Raw genomic sequence first — 21105 nt, 5'->3', positions numbered from 1 at the left:
CCTCTTTCAAGTGAGAAGAAAGATGTTAAATTCTCTTCCTAAAGAAAGTGTTTTATGGAAATCAGTAGATGTATTTGAGGATGGCCTCGATGTTCTTGTGGCAAAGCTGGAAACTATGCCACTTTAGTATCTAAAGTGGGTATTGTAACACAGCTTGTTGATGCAAGGAGAAATCGGAATGCACATATGGAGTTCTAAAGGAATCCTGCTGCCCAATTTGGGGCACAATTGAAAATGACTTCAGGTCTTTCTTTTTTTCCTTTCTCCTTCTTTTGGAACAACAAGGGGAAGAAGGGTGGGTGAAATGTTGAAGCTGAGTCTTCTTTTCATCCTGCATTACTTTTCTAACTTTCTGTGTTACTGTTCCATTTTCAAAGATCAAATGAGTATGAAACAAGTGCATTTCCATGTCCACATAAGTTGCACGTTGTGGCAAATAAGGAAGCGGTATTTAAACGGCGTGATACGTTTATTCATCCAAAGAAGGCTGGAAGAAAAAAAGAGCCTGATGGCAGCGGTGGGATTCGAACCCACGCCCCCGAAGAGACTGGAGCCTTAATCCAGCGCCTTAGACCGCTCGGCCACGCTACCTGCGCAAAATCCCTGTGGCTGCGTACTCAAAACACGCACGCCATTTGGGAGCGTTCTGATCATTTCATTTTCTTTCTTGTCAAAAGGTTGCAAGTCCCGACAATATCTTTCCACACTCATGCAGCACTGCTGGCGGCATAGGTCATTTAGAACGCCTTCACCTCTACAAGACCACAAAAACACAAGAAAACTAGATCAATGCTAAAATATTACACATCCCCCTCTATTTATTCTCACACAGAAAGAGTTTAAAGCGCAAGTTCCTCATGTTACATTCAGGTGAAATCTGCTAGCGTGTCAAATGACCACCAACAGGTGCAAACAAAAGATAACAATTCAACACCAGCATAGGGAAAGTGCTGTCCTCCAGTATTCAGCATTCAAATGCTGCCTCTAGGAAATCGATTCATTAACCTGTTTTGGCAAAAAGGGAGTAAAGCAAAAAAAAGGAGGAACCCATAAAATGACACGCTAAAGGAACAAGGGGACTCTATTTTTGGTTCCCGACTCCTAGTTTAAAATCCACAGGATTCATTTGAAACAATCAGGAATCCTGCAGCATGTCAAATCTACCTACTGTAGATGAGCAGGACTTTTCCCGTTTTGACCATCAACATAATGAAATAACGCAAGTACGGGATATATGGATTATATATGCTAAGCCTGCTTTTCATCCAACTCTGGTATGACAAGAGATCTGTGCTTACTCTTCTTCAAAGCAAAAGCAGCATGACCCCGACGTGATTGGAACACTCAACCTTCTGATCTGGAGTCAGACACGCTACCGTTGTGCCACGAGGTCTCATTGTGAAGGTTGACGTGGTCGTCAACAGAGTAGCCAACAAAAGTAGGTTTTTTTTCCCCCACCGACATAAAATTAGATCGATTCTGACAAATTAAATATTCAGCCTAAAGAGGAATGAAAATAAGTACTTTTCTTTTCAGCACAATACCACTGTAATTGAAGGCAAAGCCAAACAGAAAGGCACCGCACCAGCTAGCCAGTTTCTGTGTTTGTGGCCATGTGAAGCCATACCGGTTTAGTACATTACAATGGAACATGCAAATGCTGGGGGGAATCGTGCATGGTGTGGAATTCTCCACGTGACTTACTCTTTGCTAGCTTTATATTTAGGACAATTTATGGCCTCTTTCAAGTGAGAAGAAAGATGTTAAATTCTCTTCCTAAAGAAGGTGTTTTATGGAATTCAGTAGATGTATTTGAGGATGGCCTCGATGTTCTTGTGGCAAAGCTGGAAACTATGCCACTTTAGTATCTAAAGTGGGTATTGTAGCACAGCTTGTTGATCCAAGGAGAAATCGGGATGCACATATGGAGTTCTAAAGGAATCCTGCTGCCCAATTTGGGGCACAATTGAAAATGACTTCAGGTCTTTCTTTTTTTCCTTTCTCCTTCTTTTGGAACAACAAGGGGAAGAAGGGTGGGTGAAATGTTGAAGCTGAGTCTTCTTTTCATCCTGCATTACTTTTCTAACTTTCTGTGTTACTGTTCCATATTCAAAGATCAAATGAGTATGAAACAAGTGCATTTCCATGTCCACATAAGTTGCACGCTGTGGCAAATAAGGAAGCGGTATTTAAACGGCGTGATACGTTTATTCATCCACAGAAGGCTGGAAGAAAAAAAAGAGCCTGATGGCAGCGGTGGGATTCGAACACACGCCCCCGAAGAGACTGGAGCCTTATTCCAGCGCCTTAGACCGCTCGGCCACGCTACCTGCGCAAAATTCCTTTGACTGCGTACTCAAAACACGCACGCCATTTGGGAGCGTTCTGATCATTTCCTTTTCTTTCTTGTCAAAAGGTTGCAAGTCCCGACAATATCTTTCCACACTCATGCAGCACTGCTGGCGGCATAGGTCATTTAGAACGCCTTCACCTCTACAAGACCGCAAAAACACAAGAAAACTAGATCAATGCTAAAATATTACACATCCCCCTCTATTTATTCTCACACAGAAAGAGTTTAAAGCGCAAGTTCCTCATGTTACATTCAGGTGAAATCTGCTAGCGTGTCAAATGACCACCAACAGGTGCAAACAAAAGATAACAATTCAACACCAGCATAGGGAAAGTGCTGTCCTCCAGTATTCAGCATTCAAATGCTGCCTCTAGGAAATCGATTCATTAACCTGTTTTGACAAAAAGTTAGTAAAGCAAAAAAAAAGGAGGAACCCATAAAATGACACGCTAAAGGAACAGGGGGACTCTATTTTTGGTTCCCGACTCCTATTTTAAATCCACAGGATTCATTTGAAACAATCAGGAATCCTGGAGCATGTCAAATCTACCTACTGTAGATGAGCAGGACTTTTCCCGTTTTGACCATCAACATAATGAAATAACGCAAGTACAGGATATATGGATTATATATGCTAAGCCTGCTTTTTATCCAACTCTGGTATGACAAGAGATCTGTGCTTACTCTTCTCCAAAGCAAAAGCAGCATGACCCCGACGTGATTTGAACAAGCAACCTTCTGATCTGGAGTCAGACACGCTACCGTTGCGCCACGAGGTCTCATTGCGAAGGATGACGTGGTCGTCAACAGAGTAGCCAACAAAGGTAGTTTTTTTTTCCCCCCACCGACATAAAATTAGATCGATTCTGACAAATTAAATATTCAGCCTAAAGAGGAATGAAAATAAGTACTTTTCTTTTCAGCACAATACCACTGTAATTGAAGGCAAAGCCAAACAGAAAGGCACCGCACCAGCTAGCCAGTTTCTGTGTTTGTGGCCATGTGAAGCCATACCGGTTTAATTACATTACAATGGAACATGCAAATGCTGGGGTGAATCGTGCATGGTGTGGAATTCTCCACGTGACTTACTCTTTGCTAGCTTTATATTTAGGACCATTTATGGCCTCTTTCAAGTGAGAAGAAAGATGTTAAATTCTCTTCCTAAAGAAGGTGTTTTATGGAATTCAGTAGATGTATTTGAGGATGGCCTCGATGTTCTTGTGGCAAAGCTGGAAACTATGCCACTTTAGTATCTAAAGTGGGTATTGTAACACAGCTTGTTGATGCAAGGAGAAATCGGAATGCACATATGGAGTTCTAAAGGAATCCTGCTGCCCAATTTGGGGCACAATTGAAAATGACTTCAGGTCTTTCTTTTTTTCCTTTCTCCTTCTTTTGGAACAACAAGGGGAAGAAGGGTGGGTGAAATGTTGAAGCTGAGTCTTCTTTTCATCCTGCATTACTTTTCTAACTTTCTGTGTTACTATTCCATTTTCAAAGATCAAATGAGTATGAAACAAGTGCATTTCCATGTCCACATAAGTTGCACGCTGTGGCAAATAAGGAAGCGGTATTTAAACGGCGTGATACGTTTATTCATCCACAGAAGGCTTGAAGAAAAAAAGAGCCTGATGGCAGCGGTGGGATTCGAACCCACGCCCCCGAAGAGACTGGAGCCTTAATCCAGCGCCTTAGACCACTCGGCCACGCTACCTGCGCAAAATCCCTGTGGCTGCGTACTCAAAACACGCACGCCATTTGGGAGCGTTCTGATCATTTCCTTTTCTTTCTTGTCAAAAGGTTGCAAGTCCCGACAATATCTTTCCACACTCATGCAGCACTGCTGGCGGCATAGGTCATTTAGAACGCCTTCACCTCTACAAGACCGCAAAAACACAAGAAAACTAGATCAATGCTAAAATATTACACATCCCGCTCTATTTATTCTCACACAGAAAGAGTTTAAAGCGCAAGTTCCTCATGTTACATTCAGGTGATATCTGCTAGCGTGTCAAATGACCACCAACAGGTGCAAACAAAAGATAACAATTCAACACCAGCATAGGGAAAGTGCTGTCCTCCAGTATTCAGCATTCAAATGCTGCCTCTAGGAAATCGATTCATTAACCTGTTTTGACAAAAAGGGAGTAAAGCAAAAAAAAGGAGGAACCCATAAAATGACACACTAAAGGAACAGGGGGACTCTATTTTTGGCTCCCGACTCCTAGTTTAAAATCCACAGGATTCATTTGAAACAATCAGGAATCCTGCAGCATGTCAAATCTACCTACTGTAGATGAGCAGGACTTTTCCCGTTTTGACCATCAACATAATGAAATAACGCAAGTACGGGATATATGGATTATATATGTTACGGTTACCCTTAGGCTTGCTGAGAGCTGGACCGTTTAGTCGTCTGGATTCCTAGTTGCTGAAGAGGGGAGAGCTGATTTCCATAGTATTCCATACGAGTCCTGTAAGTGTAGAATCATCCCACTAGCTATAGCATAGCTAGGATACCTTTCTGCCCACAAAACGAGTCAAAGCAGCGATTTGAGGGTCAAGTAAGAACTGAGGTCTGGAACACCCAGCCTGCTTTTTATTACAGTCAGGTACACACAGACCCCTCCCAGGGGGAGGTATAAAATAACCAATAACAGCATAGTACAGCCCCCTGATGCCCTCCCCTCTGCTTGGGAGATAATTGAGTTTCCTACTGTATCTACTCAATTATCTCCAAGCTAAAACTTATACATTTTTATACATTTTTATAACTTTTTATTTTACCTAGCACATTAATAAAACTTGTATTTTTGTGAACAACATACAGTGGGGAACAACATACTCAAATTTCGTGCGAATCCGTCCAGTAGTTCAAAAGATATTAAAAAGTCCTTTTTGGACCGACCACACGCCTGTTTGCAAGTCCAGAACCAGTTCCACAGATTCAGGCTCTGTGGTCGGTTGATGTTCGGACGGAAAATCGGTAAAGTTCCATCCGAAGCCGGTGTTCGAATATTCGAACGTACTTCGGCTCGTGTCGAAGTGTCGGAGAAGACACTGGTTACCGATGACCGCATTCGACTGCATTAAAATGGCCACCGCCACGTGTTCGACTGTAATTGCGGCCGCTTCGACTACCTCAGGGACTTCGACGGCTTCGGCACTTCAGCGGTATTCGAAGTGCCAGTTCAAATATTGCAATGCTGTTCCCAAGTAATTTAAAGGTACATAATTAGAACTAGTGTTTCTGTAACAGTGCTCCCTTTTTGTGGAACACTCTGGCAGACACCGTCTGACCCCTTTTCGGGGCAGACTAAGGCTGTCCAGACCGCTGGTTATGCTGGGCTGAGGTCCGTTTGCCTGGACAACCCGTCCGCATTGACATTCTGTTTCCCGGGTCGGTAGGAAATGGTGAAATTGAAGGGTTGCAATGATAAACTCCAACGTAATAACCTGCCGTTATCTCCAGAGACCCGGTTTAGCCACACCAACGGGTTATGATCGGTGACCAGCGTGAACTCTTGTCCATATAAATAGGGAGTCAATTTCTTTAATGCCCACACCAAGGCCAAACACTCCTTTTCGACCACTGCATAACTGACTTCGCGGGGCAGGAGCTTCCGGCTGATGTAGGCCACTGGATGCTCCCCTCCATCTTCACCTACTTGGCTGAGGACGGCTCCCAGCCCGAACATGGAAGCGTCTGTATGGACGATAAAACGTTTATTAGGGGCTGGGGCCGCCAAGACAGGAGCATTAACCAACGCATTTTTGAGGGCCTGGAAAGCCGTTTTTCTCTACGATCCTTTTCTCTACGATCTGGTATGGGCCCTGCCATGATGCTTGTAATTTGTCTGTCTTCACCGGCTTAAGTACTAACACCTTTTGTCCTACGGTAAAGATTCTCCTTCGGGCCCCCCTATCGTACCATACTTTCTGTCTTCTCTGGGCCGACTGGAGGTTAGCCTGCACTGATTTGGCTAGCTGCTCCATGCGGTCTCTGAGTTCCAACACGTATGGCACAATGGGGACACCGTCCGTTTCCGTCTCTCCCTCCCAGTGCTCCCGGATCAGGTTTAGGGGGCCCCGTACCTTTCGTCCGTAGAGCAACTCAAAAGGAGAGAACCCTGTCGTTTCCTGGGGCACCTCCCGATACGCAAATAGGAGATGCGTCAGGAAACGTTCCCAATCTCGGTATTCCTGCGTGAACGTTTTGAGCATTTGTTTGAGGGTTCCGTTGAACCTCTCACAAAGTCCGTTCATTTGGGGGTGATAGGGGGAGCTCAGGAGGGATTTAATTTTGCAAACCCGCCAGAGTTGTTGGGTCAATTCTGCTGTAAATTGGGTGCCTCGGTCCGACAGAATTTCTTTTGGAAATCCAACCCGGGAGAACACTTGTACCAGTGCATTCGCTACCGTATCCGCTTGGATGTTGGATAGGGCTACTGCCTCGGGGTACCTGGTAGCGTAGTCTACTACGGTAAGGATGTAGCGCTTACCAGAGGGACTAGGGGTGGCCAGGGGTCCTACTAGGTCAATAGCAACCCTGCTAAAGGGTTCCTCTACAATGGGCATATTGACTAGATGGGCTTTAGGGTGATCGCCTCGCCTTCCTACTCGTTGACATACATCGCAAGTATTACAGTAATTCTTAACATCAGCGTGTACTCCTGGCCAGAAGAATGTGTGGGTGATGCGGTGTAGCGTACGTGTTATAGCTAGGTGACCTGCCAAGGGGATGTCGTGTCCAATTTTGAGGATTTCTCGACGGTATTTGTGGGGTACGACCAGCTGTCGCCTACGTTGTCCCTTTTTCTCTGTCAAGCGGTATAGTTTCCCTTTTTCCCATAGAAACGTTTCGTTGTCTGCCCCGCTCCCCCCGGTCTCTGCTCGTTCCCGGTATTTTTGTAACGTCGGGTCAGTCTTAGACTCGGTCTCGAAAGTAACTGGGGTGTCCCAGGGTATGGGGCCTAACAGGTCAAGAGAAGTCGGGGTTGGTCTTACCTGGGTCTCCCGCACTGGTGAGGGTTCTCGGTCCGTCCGGGCTTGTGCTCGGGTAGTCACTGGGTTCGCCTCGTTGTTGTAGGCTGGAGCATAGGCCGAAGTCATGGGGCCCAAATCGTTGCCCAGTAGTACTTCAGCAGGTAAATGGTCCATTATACCCACGTTCACAGCCCCCTTTCCCGCTCCCCAATCAAGATGTACTCTAGCGGTCGGAACTTTGTACACATCCCCCCCCGCCACTCTGACGGCCACGGTCTGCCCTGACCGCTTGTGTTCTGGCACCAAATGACTCTGTACCAGTGTTATGGTAGCCCCTGTGTCTCTCAACCCCTCGGTAGATCGCCCTTCGAGCCAAACCTTCTGCCGATGGTGCTGGCGGTTATCCGAAGCAGCATATACAGGGTCTGCCTCGTGAAGCGGCCCCAAATATTCCTCCATAGAGGCCTCTTGATTAACACAAAGGGCTCGGGCAGGACGGTATGGCCCAGAGGGGTAATTGTAATTCCTGGGCGTCTGGTGGGTGTTAAGAGGGCAGTTAGCCATGAAATGCCCTGGTTGCTTGCATCGGTGGCAAGTGGGTCTGGGACGATCAAAATTGTTATTGTGTGACCCTGAGTGTCTGGGGGGCCCTGCGGGTACCGGGGCTCGGAACTCCGTACGAGGAGGTGCACGGTAAACCTCTCTGGGCTCAACCCGTGCTGGAGCCCGGTAGTTCGTTGACTCGTGAATACGTGAATCATAGTGTTCATCAGCTAATTTGGCCGCTTCTTCTAGGGTGGAAGGTCGCCTGTCTCGCAGCCACTCCTTCCCCTGTTGTTCCATGCCATCATAAAAATGTTCTAAGAGAAACAGTTGTAAAATTTCCTCACCCGTCACAGCTTTACTTCCGCTCATCCAGTGATGTGCCGCTCTTCGCATTCGGTGCGCCCATTCCATATGGGTATCGTTAGGCTTCTTTTTCGTGCCCCGAAACTGCCGGCGATACGTGTCGGGAGTTACCGCGTATCGTCTTAGCAGAGTCTCTTTAACTCGTTCATACTGTGTCACTTCCTCAGCACCCAAGGTACGAAAAGCTTCCAGGGCTCGCCCGGATAGTTTCCCAGACAGGATCGTGGGCCACTCTCTGGTGGGAATCTGGTGCAGGGCGCATTGCCTTTCGAAGTCCGCCAAGTATTCATCAATTCCTGTCTCGCTCTCTAGGAAGGATCGGAATGCCGCAAAGGGTATTTTGGGCTTCCCAGCATTTTCGACAGGAACGATTACCTGCGGGGCTTCAGCATTGCGTTGTGCGTTTGTTAGTTCAATTCTGTAGGCTCGGGCCTTTTGTATATCCTCGTCTGCCTCCGCCATCAATCGCTGTATTAGTTCTATAGATGGGTTTGGCCCGTATAAGGGGAGCCTACCCCGAACAATTCTTGCCTTTTCATCATCATCCGTGATTGGTGTTTCCGCCATTGTGGAGCTTTGATCCAGTTCTGTCAATTCTGCGATTAGTTCCCTCCTTGGCCGGTTGCTGGCGTACCCTCCTCTGCTTTCCAGTAAATCTTTCAGGGTTGTACGCTTCAATTTCGTGTAGGTGCTCTCCATCCGTTCCGTACCTCTCCTAGGACATCCAGAATCATCCCACCGCTGCCACCAAATGTTACGGTTACCCTTAGGCTTGCTGAGAGCTGGACCGTTTAGTCGTCTGGATTCCTAGTTGCTGAAGAGGGGAGAGCTGATTTCCATAGTATTCCATACGAGTCCTGTAAGTGTAGAATCATCCCACTAGCTATAGCATAGCTAGGATACCTTTCTGCCCACAAAACGAGTCAAAGCAGCGATTTGAGGGTCAAGTAAGAACTGAGGTCTGGAACACCCAGCCTGCTTTTTATTACAGTCAGGTACACACAGACCCCTCCCAGGGGGAGGTATAAAATAACCAATAACAGCATAGTACAGCCCCCTGATGCCCTCCCCTCTGCTTGGGAGATAATTGAGTTTCCTACTGTATCTACTCAATTATCTCCAAGCTAAAACTTATACATTTTTATACATTTTTATAACTTTCTTATTTTACCTAGCACATTAATAAAACTTGTATTTTTGTGAACAACATACAGTGGGGAACAACATACTCAAATTTCGTGCGAATCCGTCCAGTAGTTCAAAAGATATTAAAAAGTCCTTTTTGGACCGACCACACGCCTGTTTGCAAGTCCAGAACCAGTTCCACAGATTCAGGCTGTGTGGTCGGTTGATGTTCGGACGGAAAATCGGTAAAGTTCCATCCGAAGCCGGTGTTCGAATATTCGAACGTACTTCGGCTCGTGTCGAAGTGTCGGAGAAGACACTGGTTACCGATGACCGCATTCGACTGCATTAAAATGGCCGCCGCCACGTGTTCGACTGTAATGGCGGCCGCTTCGACTACCTCAGGGACTTCGACGGCTTCGGCACTTCGGCGGTATTCGAAGTGCCAGTTCAAATATTGCAATGCTGTTCCCAAGTAATTTAAAGGTACATAATTAGAACTAGTGTTTCTGTAACAATATATGCTAAGCCTGCTTTTTATCCAACTCTGGTATGACAAGAGATCTGTGCTTACCCTTCTCCAAAGCAAAAGCAGCATGACCCCGACGTGATTTGAACACGCAACCTTCTGATTTGGAATCAGATGCGCTACCGTTGCGCCACGAGGTCTCATTGTAAAGGTGGACATGGTCGTCAACAGAGTAGGCAACAAAGGTAGGTTTTTTCCCCCCACCGACATAAAATTAGATCGATTCTGACAAATTAAATATTCAGCCTAAAGAGGAAAGAAAATAAGTACTTTTCTTTTCAGCACAATACCACTGTAATTGAAGGCAAAGCCAAACAGAAAGGCACCGCACCAGCTAGCCAGTTTCTGTGTTTGTGGCCATGTGAAGCCATACCGGTTTAATTACATTACAATAGAACATGCAAATGCTGGGGTGAATCGTGCATGGTGTGGAATTTTCCACGTGACTTACTCTTTGCTAGCTTTATATTTAGGACAATTTATGGCCTCTTTCAAGTGACAAGAAAGATGTTAAATTCTCTTCCTAAAGAAGGTGTTTTATGGAATTCAGTAGATGTATTTGAGGATGCCTCGATGTTTTAGTGGCAAAGCTGGAAACTATGCCACTTTAGTATCTAAAGTGGGTATTGTAACACAGCTTGTTGATCCAAGGAGAAATCGGAATGCACATATGGAGTTCTAAAGGAATCCTGCTGCCCAATTTGGGGCACAATTTAAAATGACTTCAGGTCTTTCTTTTTTTCCTTTCTCCTTCTTTTGGAACAACAAGGGGAAGAAGAGTGGGTGAAATGTTGAAGCTGAGTCTTCTTTTCATCCTGCATTACTTTTCTAACTTTCTGTGTTACTGTTCCATTTTCAAAGATCAAATGAGTATGAAACAAGTGCATTTCCATGTCCACATAAGTTGCACGCTGTGGCAAATAAGGAAGCGGTATTTAAACGGCGTGATACGTTTATTCATCCACAGAAGGCTGGATGAAAAAAATAGCCTGATGGCAGCGGTGGGATTCGAACCCACGCCCCCGAAGAGACTGGAGCCTTAATCCAGCGCCTTAGACCGCTCGGCCACGCTACCTGCGCAAAACCCCTGTGGCTGCGTACTCAAAACACGCACGCCATTTGGGAGCGTTCTGATCATTTCCTTTTCTTTCTTGTCAAAAGGTTGCAAGTCCCGACAATATCTTTCCACGCTCATGCAGCACTGCTGGCGGCATAGGTCATTTAGAACGCCTTCACCTCTACAAGACCGCAAAAACACAAGAAAACTAGATCAATGCTAAAATATTACACATCCCCCTCTATTTATTCTCACACAGAAAGAGTTTAAAGCGCAAGTTCCTCATGTTACATTCAAGTGAAATCTGCTAGCGTGTCAAATGACCACCAACAGGTGCAAACAAAAGATAACAATTCAACACCAGCATAGGGAAAGTGCTGTCCTCCAGTATTCTGCATTCAAATGCTGCCTCTAGGAAATCGATTCATTAACCTGTTTTGACAAAAAGGGAGTAAAGCAAAAAAAAAATGAGGAACCCATAAAATTATACGCTAAAGGAACATGGGGACTCTATTTTTGGTTCCCGACTCCTAGTTTAAAATCCACAGGATTCATTTGAAACAATCAGGAATCCTGCAGCATGTCAAATCTACCTACTGTAGATGAGCAGGACTTTTCCCGTTTTGACCATCAACATAATGAAATAACGCAAGTACGGATTATATGGATTATATATGCTAAGCCTGCTTTTTATCCAACTCTGGTATGACAAGAGATGACAAAGCAAAAGCAGCATGACCCCAACGTGATTTGAACATGCAACCTTCAGATCTGGAGTCAGACGCGCTACCGTTGCGCCACAAGGTCTCATTGTAAAGGTGGATGTGGTCGTCAACAGAGTAGCCAACAAAGGTAGGTTTTTTTCCCCCCACCGACATAAAATTAGATCGATTCTGACAAATTAAATATTCAGCCTAAAGAGGAAAGAAAATAAGTACTTTTCTTTTCAGCACAATACCACTGTAATTGAAGGCAAAACCAAACAGAAAGGCACCAGCTAGCCAGTTTCTGTGTTTGTGGCCCTGGGAAGCCATACCGGTTTAATTACATTACAATGGAACATGCAAATGCTGGGGTGAATCGTGCATGGTGTGGAATTCTCCACGTGACTTACTCTTTGCTAGCTTTATATTTAGGACAATTTATGGCCTCTTTCAAGTGACAAGAAAGATGTTAAATTCTCTTCCTAAAGAAGGTGTTTTATGGAATTCAGTAGATGTATTTGAGGATGGCCTCGATGTTCTTGTGGCAAAGCTGGAAACTATGCCACTTTAGTATCTAAAGTGGGTATTGTAACACAGCTTGTTGATCCAAGGAGAAATCGGAATGCACATATGGAGTTCTAAAGGAATCCTGCTGCCCAATTTGGGGCACAATTGAAAATGACTTCAGGTCTTTCTTTTTTTCCTTTCTCCTTCTTTTGGAACAACAAGGGGAAGAAGGGTGGGTGAAATGTTGAAGCTGAGTCTTCTTTTCATCCTGCATTACTTTTCTAACTTTCTGTGTTACTGTTCCATTTTCAAAGATCAAATGAGTATGAAACAAGTGCATTTCCATGTCCACATAAGTTGCACGCTGTGGCAAATAAGGAAGCGGTATTTAAACGGCGTGATACGTTTATTCATCCACAGAAGGCTGGAAGAAAAAAAAGAGCCTGATGGCAGCAGTCGGATTCGAACCCAAGCCCCAGAAGAGACTGGAGCCTTAATCCAGCGCCTTAGACCGCTCGGCCACGTCACCTGCGCAAGATCCTTGTGGCTGCGTACTCAAAACACGCACGCCATTTGGGAGCATTCTGATCATTTCCTTTTCTTTCATGTCAAAAGGTTGCAAGTCCTGACAATATCTTTCCACACTCATGCAGCACTGCTGGCGGCATAGGTCATTTGGAATTCCTTCACCTCTACAAGACCGCAAAAACACAAGAAAACTAGATCAATGCTAAAATATTACACATCCCCCTCTATTTATTCTCACACAGAAAGAGTTTGAAGCACAAGTTCCTCATGTTACATTCAAGTGAAAGCTGCTAGCGTGTCAAATGACCACCAACAGGTGCAAACAAAAGATAACAATTCACCACCAGCATAGGGAAAGTGCTGTCCTCCAGTATTCAGCATTCAAATGCTGCCTCTAGGAAATCGATTCATTAACCTGTTTTGACAAAAAGGGAGTAAAGCAAAAAAAAGGAGGAACCCATAGAATGACACGCTAAAGGAACAGGGGGACTCTATTTTTGTGTCCCGACTCCTAGGTTAAAATCCACAGGATTCATTTGAAACATTCAGGAATCCTGCAGCATGTCAAATCTACCTACTGTAGATGAGCAGGACTTTTCCCGTTTTGACCATCAACATAATGAAATAACGCAAGTACGGGATATATGGTGTTGTGGAAATGAAATATTATCCTGATTTCTTGAAACTAGTAAAATGTCTATTTACTTTATATAGTTCTCAATCAGCATTTATCGTTTTATATGATTTATAAAATGGCCGCTAAAGCCGGGGAGTTTCCCCTTAGTCTTCGAATAATACCCTCACTAACAAGATGGCGCTGGAATCTGGGGGAGACCCGCATGATACCAGTGACATCACACCCGGTAGGACGAGCAATAAATCAACCACTTAACCCCTAACCAATTATTAATGCATAAATCAATGTTATCTCTGACCATGCTTATGATGTAATTGTGCTTTATAAGGGGTCGCCTGCCCCTCTGAATAAACATTCCTCAAGTTCTTCATTAATCTGAAACTTGTGTCTGGTGTGAATTACTTCAGGGAGCGTGCACGCATTGTTTCTTAATTTGGCCAGGGGCAGATACACAAAATAATCAATTTATTGATTGATTTCCACTTCATTTGGCGCCCAACGTGGGGCTCCGGAATCCCTGATAGAGGGTTGGGTTTTTGTATTGTTTGTTGGCCGATTTAGGGAGCCGGGTACCACCCTGATAGAGGGTTGTGGTTTTTGTATTGTTTGTTGGCCGATTTAGGGAGCTGGGTACCACCCTGATAGAGGGTTGGGGTTTTTGTATTGTTTGTTGGCCGATTTAGGGAGCTGGGTACCACCCTGATAGAGGGTTGGGTTTTTTGTATTGTTTGTTGGCCGATTTAGGGAGCCGGGTACCACCCTGATAGAGGGTTGGGTTTTTTGTATTGTTTGTTGCCCGATTTAGGGAGCCGGGTACCACCCTGATAGAGGGTTGGGGTTTTTGTATTGTTTGTTGGCCGATTTAGGTAGCCGGGTACCACCCTGATAGAGGGTTTGGGTTTCTATATTATGACAGCCGGTGAAGGTTGGGGACCACCCAGTGGCGGATCCGGGGGGGGTAACGGGGCAATTGCCCCCCCCCGAGATTCTCCCCTGCCGGCTAATGCAGGGCTGGCATTGCCCAAGTGCCAGCCCTGCAATGTGCCTGCGGACCGGGGAGGGTGATCAATGATCTCCCTCCCCGGTCCGCAGGCACTGTGCTGACAGCCGGCAGGGGAGGGAGTGAGAGAGGACCAGGGAGCTCTTACCTGCAGCTCCTCCGGGTCCTCCTCTCGCGAGATTTGGAGCGTTGCCGTGGTAACCACGGCAACGCTCCAAATCTCGCGAGAGTGAACTCTAGCCCTGTAGCTGGGCTAGAGTTCACCTCACCACCAGCGGACCACCAGGGAATCCCCACCGGACCACCAGGGAACGAAATATGTCCCCCCTCCTCATCAATAAAGGTAAGGAGGGAGGGGGGACATAAATATATTAAGTTTAATTAAATTAAATTAAAAAAAAAAGCCTCCTTACACACTGCCCCATACACACACTACCACAGAAACACTGCCCCCCATACACACACTACACACACTGCCCCCTATACACACTACACACACTGCCCCCTATACACACACTACAAACACTGCCCCCATACACACACTACAAACACTGCCCCCCATACACACACTCCCCCATGCACACTACACACACTGCCCCCATACACACACTACACACACTGCCCCACAAACACTGCCCCCATACACACACTACACACACTGCCCCACAAACACTGCCCCCATACACACACCACACACTGCCCCACAAACACTGCCCCCATACACACACTACACACACTGCCCCACAAACACTGCCCCCATACACACACTACACACACTGCCCCACAGACACTGCCCCCATACACACACTACACACATTTCCCCACAAACACTGCCCCCATGCACACACTACACACACTGCCCCACAAACACTGCCCCCATGCACACACTACACACACTGCCCCCATACACACACTGCCCCACAAACACATACTACACACACTGCCCTCATACACACACTGTCCCACAAACACTGCCCCCATACACACACTACACACACAGCCCCACAAACACTGCCCCCATACACACACTGCACACACTGCCCCCCAAACACTGCCCCCATACACACACTACACACACTGCCCCACAAACACTGCCCTCATACACACACTGTCCCACAAACACTGCCCCCATACACACACTACACACACAGCCCCACAAACACTGCCCCACAAACACTGCCCCCATACACACACTGCACACACTGCCCCCATACACACACTACACACACTGCCCCACAACACTGCCCCCCATACACACACTACACACACTGCCCCACAAACACTGCCCCCATACACACACTACACACACTGCCCCACAAACACTGCCCCCCATACACACACCGCCCCAAACACACACACACTGCAACTCTCACACACACTGCCACCCTCACACACACACACACTGCCGCTCTCTCTCACACACCCACTGCCCCACACATACACTGCCCCCTAACACACACACTGCAACCCTGACATACACTGCCGCCCTCACGCACTTGCACACACACTTCACCGCTCACACACACACACACTGCACCTTTCACACACACTTCACCCCTAACACATACCACTGCTCCTATGCCCAATATCCCAGCAGACCCCAGGTAAGTTATCAAACTGTTCTTAAACGGTTTGACTACTTACTCTGGGATGGGATCCTGGCACTACTGGCGCCATAACTACTACACTGAGCTGTAGTGGTTATTGTGCCTGGATTATTTTTTTAAATAATCTACAAGTGCCCCTCCCGAGATCAGGTTCTGGATCCGCCACTGGGACCACCCTAGTAGAGGGTTGGGGTTTTTCTTGTACTGTGATTATTACTATGTTATTGGTTACGACCCAGAGAAGGGTTGGGTGACAGCCTAGAGAAAGGCTGAGATTATTCATGTATTGACCTGACTGGATCAGGGGTTATTTGCTGTGTTTCACTGTTTATATGTGCATCGTTCTAATATGTACATGGCCATATTACTTTCTGCTATCCTGTGGATTTTGTTCAACTGTTGTTATAGTGTGGGTACCCTAGGTGTGTGTGTGTGTGTATCGTGTGGTTCGCTCTAGATTCCGGGGTGTACACACATCTCTACATATGTGATTTCTGTAAATGCCTCTTGCTTAGCCTTGCTATGTTCATCTTCTCCTTTGTGCTATATCTTTCTTCTGTTTGCTGCCCAGAGCTGTGTTAGTCACCCACGCTCATCCACGCTCGTCCGTGATCACCATCTCGGGTGAGCGGACTCCCTGTGACTAGTCTACGTTTGGGGAAGACGCACAGGACCTAGGTCCTTGTGGCAGTCGAGCACTGTAGACACTTCATCCTTTCTTCTCCCTCTTTCTGTCTCTGTCACGGTGCACTGTCTGTTTGGCTAGAATGGGGCAGGAACACGCTAGACCTGCTAAGGGACTTTTAGCTTATGATATTGTAAGAGAGAGAGCAGGAGAGGAGGCGGTGTTGAAGATGAGGAAAATAGCCAAGGTTTGCAATTTTCAAATGTCACCCAGCGGTAGACTACAGCCAGAGTCTTGGAGAAAGCTACTCATTGACAAAGAAGGTTTACTATTAGACCGGGCTGACTAAAATTGTAGAAGCTTGGTATCGAGTCGCTAGAGGACTCAAACGAGAGGGTTGGACGGAGGAAGAACTAGAGTTTGGGGGGCAAACGGTTTATGTGTATCATCGAAATGATTGATGAATGATGTGTCCCCGATAACCCCGCGGCCACCGCCCTATGATGGCGCCCAGAATGCATTGAATGACACATGTCCCGCCTCCACCATTGATACCCAACCATTACCTCCTCCAAGTGTGGGGCCCGCCCCCACTCCCCTGTGTCCAGTTCTCGGAGCTGATGGAGCCTATTATTACCCCGTCCCGCTACAACCTCCCATCCAGCTACCTTTACAGTCCCCTCCAGTGCCCGACCCGATTTTGCCAATATCCCATTCCCCATTCCCCTCTGATATCCCTTCCTCTCCGCCGTCGTCTCCGTGTCCTCTCCCTCCCCTGGGGACTCTACCTGTCCCCACAGCTCCCCGCCAGTCCCCTTGTCCATTGTCCCTGACTCCATCTCCCCACCCCCGGTTCCCGGACTCGTCACTCCTATTCCTCCACCTTCATGTCCTGACCCACTCACTCCTCCTCTTCCCCCTCCCACTGACCTGTCATCTATCCTCTCATCCCTCCTGTGGCGAAACCAACTTCGCCACTGTGAACTGGAGAAGCCTGGTTGCTAGCCTCCTGCCCTGCGACTATGGCCCCTGGACATATTTGGGGCATATTGTATTTTATTGTGCGACTGCTGGCCCTTTAAGTACAGTGAATGGTATTTTATTGTACTGCTGCTGGCCCTTTAAGAACTGTCTGGGGACATATTGAGACTTTGGGTAACAATACCCTTTAAGACTATGGCCCCTGAAAACGTATGGACTTTTATTGGTGTGTATGGCCCTTTAAGAACCGTCTGGGGACATATTGTGACTTTGGTGAACAATGTCCCTTTAAGACTATGTCCCCAGACCTGTAAAATAACTAGTTCCTGCTTAACCCTCAAAATGAAGTGTCGTCTCGTTATTGGGGGGGATTGGATTGTAAGCTGACTGCCAAGAGTGTAAGCGGATTGTATGCTTTTCTTGTTCAGCTGTTCCAGTTCGGAGTGTTATTTCGTATCCAGATCGGGAGTTTGGTGTGCTGCAATAGCTGTGCCTGTCTCTAAGAAAGGGGATTATCGCCTAAACTGGGTTTTATCCTCTTGTAAGTGAAACGGTCCGTTACAATTGGTGGCAGCGGTGGGATCGTTCCTACAACCAGAGGGACAGCTACAGACAACACCATTCCTGGATTACAAAGTAAGGGCAACGCCAGTACTCGTACAGCGTCCCCACCAGCAGTCATGTTCTATCAATATGAAGGCGTAGAGTTTGCTACTGAGGTAATGAGGAGAATAGCTAAATATGGCCCGAATCCCCTGAAGGTGATTGTTGATGCAGCTATACAGCAACTGCTTGAAGAGAACCAGAGGTCACGTGATCTCGAGCACGATTTCATCCTGTTAATGGTGAGTCATGGTCAAGAAGATGAGGTAGCCGATATCCTCCTCCAACACAAACCAGAGAAACCCAAAGTAGAGGACTGCATGGAGTGGTACTGGAAAGGCCCCCAGCAGGCAGGTGGAGATGGGACCGAGGTCTCTCTACCGGCCCTACAGGGATGCTGGGCAGTCGGCCCAGATCCCCAACGGCAGTGTGTACCCCAGGGAGCTGAAGGTGTCGTCCATCCTCCCCAGCGGCAGTGTGTACCCCAGGGAGCTGATGGTGTCGTCCATCCTCCCCAGCGGCAGGCTGAGTTACAGGGGGCAGAGGTAGTTGTTCCTGCCCCCCAGCAGCAAAGTGATATGCCAAGAAGGCAGTGTGAAGTGAAGGGAGAGGAGAGCAGCGTCCTCCCTCCCCAGCGGCAGTGTGTACCCCAGGGAGCTGATGGTGTCGTCCATCCTCCCCAGCGGCCGTGTGTGTCCCAGGGAGCCGAAGGTGCAGTCCTTCCTCCCCAGCGGCAGGCTGAGTTACAGGGGGCAGAGGTAGTTGTTCCTGCCCCCCAGCAGCAAAGTGATATGCCAAGAAGGCAGTGTGAAGTGAAGGGAGAGGAGAGCAGCTTCCTCCATCCCCAGCGGCAGTGTGTACCCCAGGGAGCTGATGGTGTCGTCCATCCTCCCCAGCGGCCGTGTGTGTCCCAGGGAGCCGAAGGTGCAGTCCTTCCTCCCCAGTGGTAGGCTGAGTTACAGGGGGCAGAGGTAGTTGTTCCTGCCCCCCAGCAGCAAAGTGATATGCCAAGAAGGCAGTGTGAAGTGAAGGGAGAGGAGAGCAGCTTCCTCCATCCCCAGCGGCAGTGTGTACCCCAGGGAGCTGATGGTGTCGTCCATCCTCCCCAGCGGCCGTGTGTGTCCCAGGGAGCCGAAGGTGCAGTCCTTCCTCCCCAGTGGTAGGCTGAGTTACAGGGGGCAGAGGTAGTTGTTCCTGCCCCCCAGCAGCAAAGTGATATGCCAAGAAGGCAGTGTGAAGTGAAGGGAGAGGAGAGCAGCGTCCTCCCTCCCCAGCGGCAGTGTGTACCCCAGGGAGCTGATGGTGTCGTCCATCCTCCCCAGCGGCCGTGTGTGTCCCAGGGAGCCGAAGGTGCAGTCCTTCCTCCCCAGCGGCAGGCTGAGTTACAGGGGGCAGAGGTAGTTGTTCCTGCCCCCCAGCAGCAAAGTGATATGCCAAGAAGGCAGTGTGAAGTGAAGGGAGAGGAGAGCAGCTTCCTCCATCCCCAGCGGCAGTGTGTACCCCAGGGAGCTGATGGTGTCGTCCATCCTCCCCAGCGGCCGTGTGTGTCCCAGGGAGCCGAAGGTGCAGTCCTTCCTCCCCAGTGGTAGGCTGAGTTACAGGGGGCAGAGGTAGTTGTTCCTGCCCCCCAGCAGCAAAGTGATATGCCAAGAAGGCAGTGTGAAGTGAAGGGAGAGGAGAGCAGCGTCCTCCCTCCCCAGCGGCAGTGTGTACCCCAGGGAGCTGATGGTGTCGTACATCCTCCCCAGCGGCCGTGTGTGTCCCAGGGAGCCGAAGGTGCAGTCCTTCCTCCCCAGCGGCAGGCTGAGTTACAGGGGGCAGAGGTAGTTGTTCCTGCCCCCCAGCAGCAAAGTGATATGCCAAGAAGGCAGTGTGAAGTGAAGGGAGAGGAGAGCAGCGTCCTCCCTCCCCAGCGGCAGTGTGTACCCCAGGGAGCTGATGGTGTCGTACATCCTCCCCAGCGGCAGTGTGTCCTGCAGGGAGCAGAGACAGTCAGTCTCGCACCCCAGCAGCCGGACAAGAGAATGAAAGGGGAGACAGCTGGTTCCCCTTTCCACCAGCAGAGAGAGTGCCAGGGAGAGGAGCCTGCTAACCCCTCTCCCCAGCGGCAGTTTACCATCCAGAGAGAGGAGCTTGTTACACCCTCTCTCCAGCGACAGCCTAACCCACCAAGGAGAGATGTTAAGCCCCACAGCTGTGCAGATGGGACCGTAGTCTCTGCACTTACAGCACCAGGGGTAGGGATGGTCGGTCCTGTTCCCCAGCCACAGAGCGATATATCCAAAGGGGAGACAGTCGGTCTCCAGCAACCAGGCTCCAACCAGACTACTCCCGTGGTAGTGCTGGCAACAGGACAGAGTACCGCTGGTCTCTGCCCCCTCAGCAACCCACCAAGGCAGCCTACCAGCCCCCCACACAGCCGTGGTGAGGCACCTGAACCCGGACAAGATCCTCCCTCACCCAGGTGTAGTAACTATTTATTGTGGGTGGGCTGCTCTACTATTTCTGTTTTGTGGGTGGGTTGCTGGACTAACCAGGGCACTGACCGGCAGGAGGTCAGATACCCTGTTAGTCTAATTGGTAAAGGGGAGAATTGTGGCGAAACCAACTTCGCCACTGTGAACTGGAGAAGCCTGGTTGCTAGCCTCCTGCCCTGCGACTATGGCCCCTGGACATATTTGGGGCATATTGTATTTTATTGTGCGACTGCTGGCCCTTTAAGTACAGTGAATGGTATTTTATTGTACTGCTGCTGGCCCTTTAAGAACTGTCTGGGGACATATTGAGACTTTGGGTAACAATACCCTTTAAGACTATGGCCCCTGAAAACGTATGGACTTTTATTGGTGTGTATGGCCCTTTAAGAACCGTCTGGGGACATATTGTGACTTTGGTGAACAATGTCCCTTTAAGACTATGTCCCCAGACCTGTAAAATAACTAGTTCCTGCT

At 48.1% G+C, this 21105-nt stretch overlaps 4 non-coding genes across 4 annotated transcripts; all 4 read right to left on the bottom strand.

Moving 5' to 3' along the window:
• Positions 1-509: 509 nt before the first annotated feature.
• Positions 510-591, bottom strand: TRNAL-AAG (transfer RNA leucine (anticodon AAG)). Its single transcript has one exon. It is a non-coding gene; the product is annotated as a tRNA-Leu (tRNA).
• A 3397-nt stretch (positions 592-3988) lies between these two features.
• On the bottom strand, positions 3989-4070 carry TRNAL-AAG (transfer RNA leucine (anticodon AAG)). Its single transcript has one exon. It is a non-coding gene; the product is annotated as a tRNA-Leu (tRNA).
• A 5903-nt stretch (positions 4071-9973) lies between these two features.
• TRNAW-CCA (transfer RNA tryptophan (anticodon CCA)) lies at positions 9974-10045 on the bottom strand. Its single transcript has one exon. It is a non-coding gene; the product is annotated as a tRNA-Trp (tRNA).
• An 853-nt stretch (positions 10046-10898) lies between these two features.
• TRNAL-AAG (transfer RNA leucine (anticodon AAG)) lies at positions 10899-10980 on the bottom strand. The gene has a single exon. It is a non-coding gene; the product is annotated as a tRNA-Leu (tRNA).
• Between the last annotated feature and the right edge of the window lie 10125 nt (positions 10981-21105).

This window comes from Pelobates fuscus, chromosome 3 (assembly GCF_036172605.1).
Source record: "Pelobates fuscus isolate aPelFus1 chromosome 3, aPelFus1.pri, whole genome shotgun sequence".
Lineage (NCBI taxonomy): Eukaryota > Metazoa > Chordata > Amphibia > Anura > Pelobatidae > Pelobates > Pelobates fuscus.
Note: the sequence above shows the minus strand (reverse complement) of the source record. Positions and strands in the feature narration are given on the sequence as shown.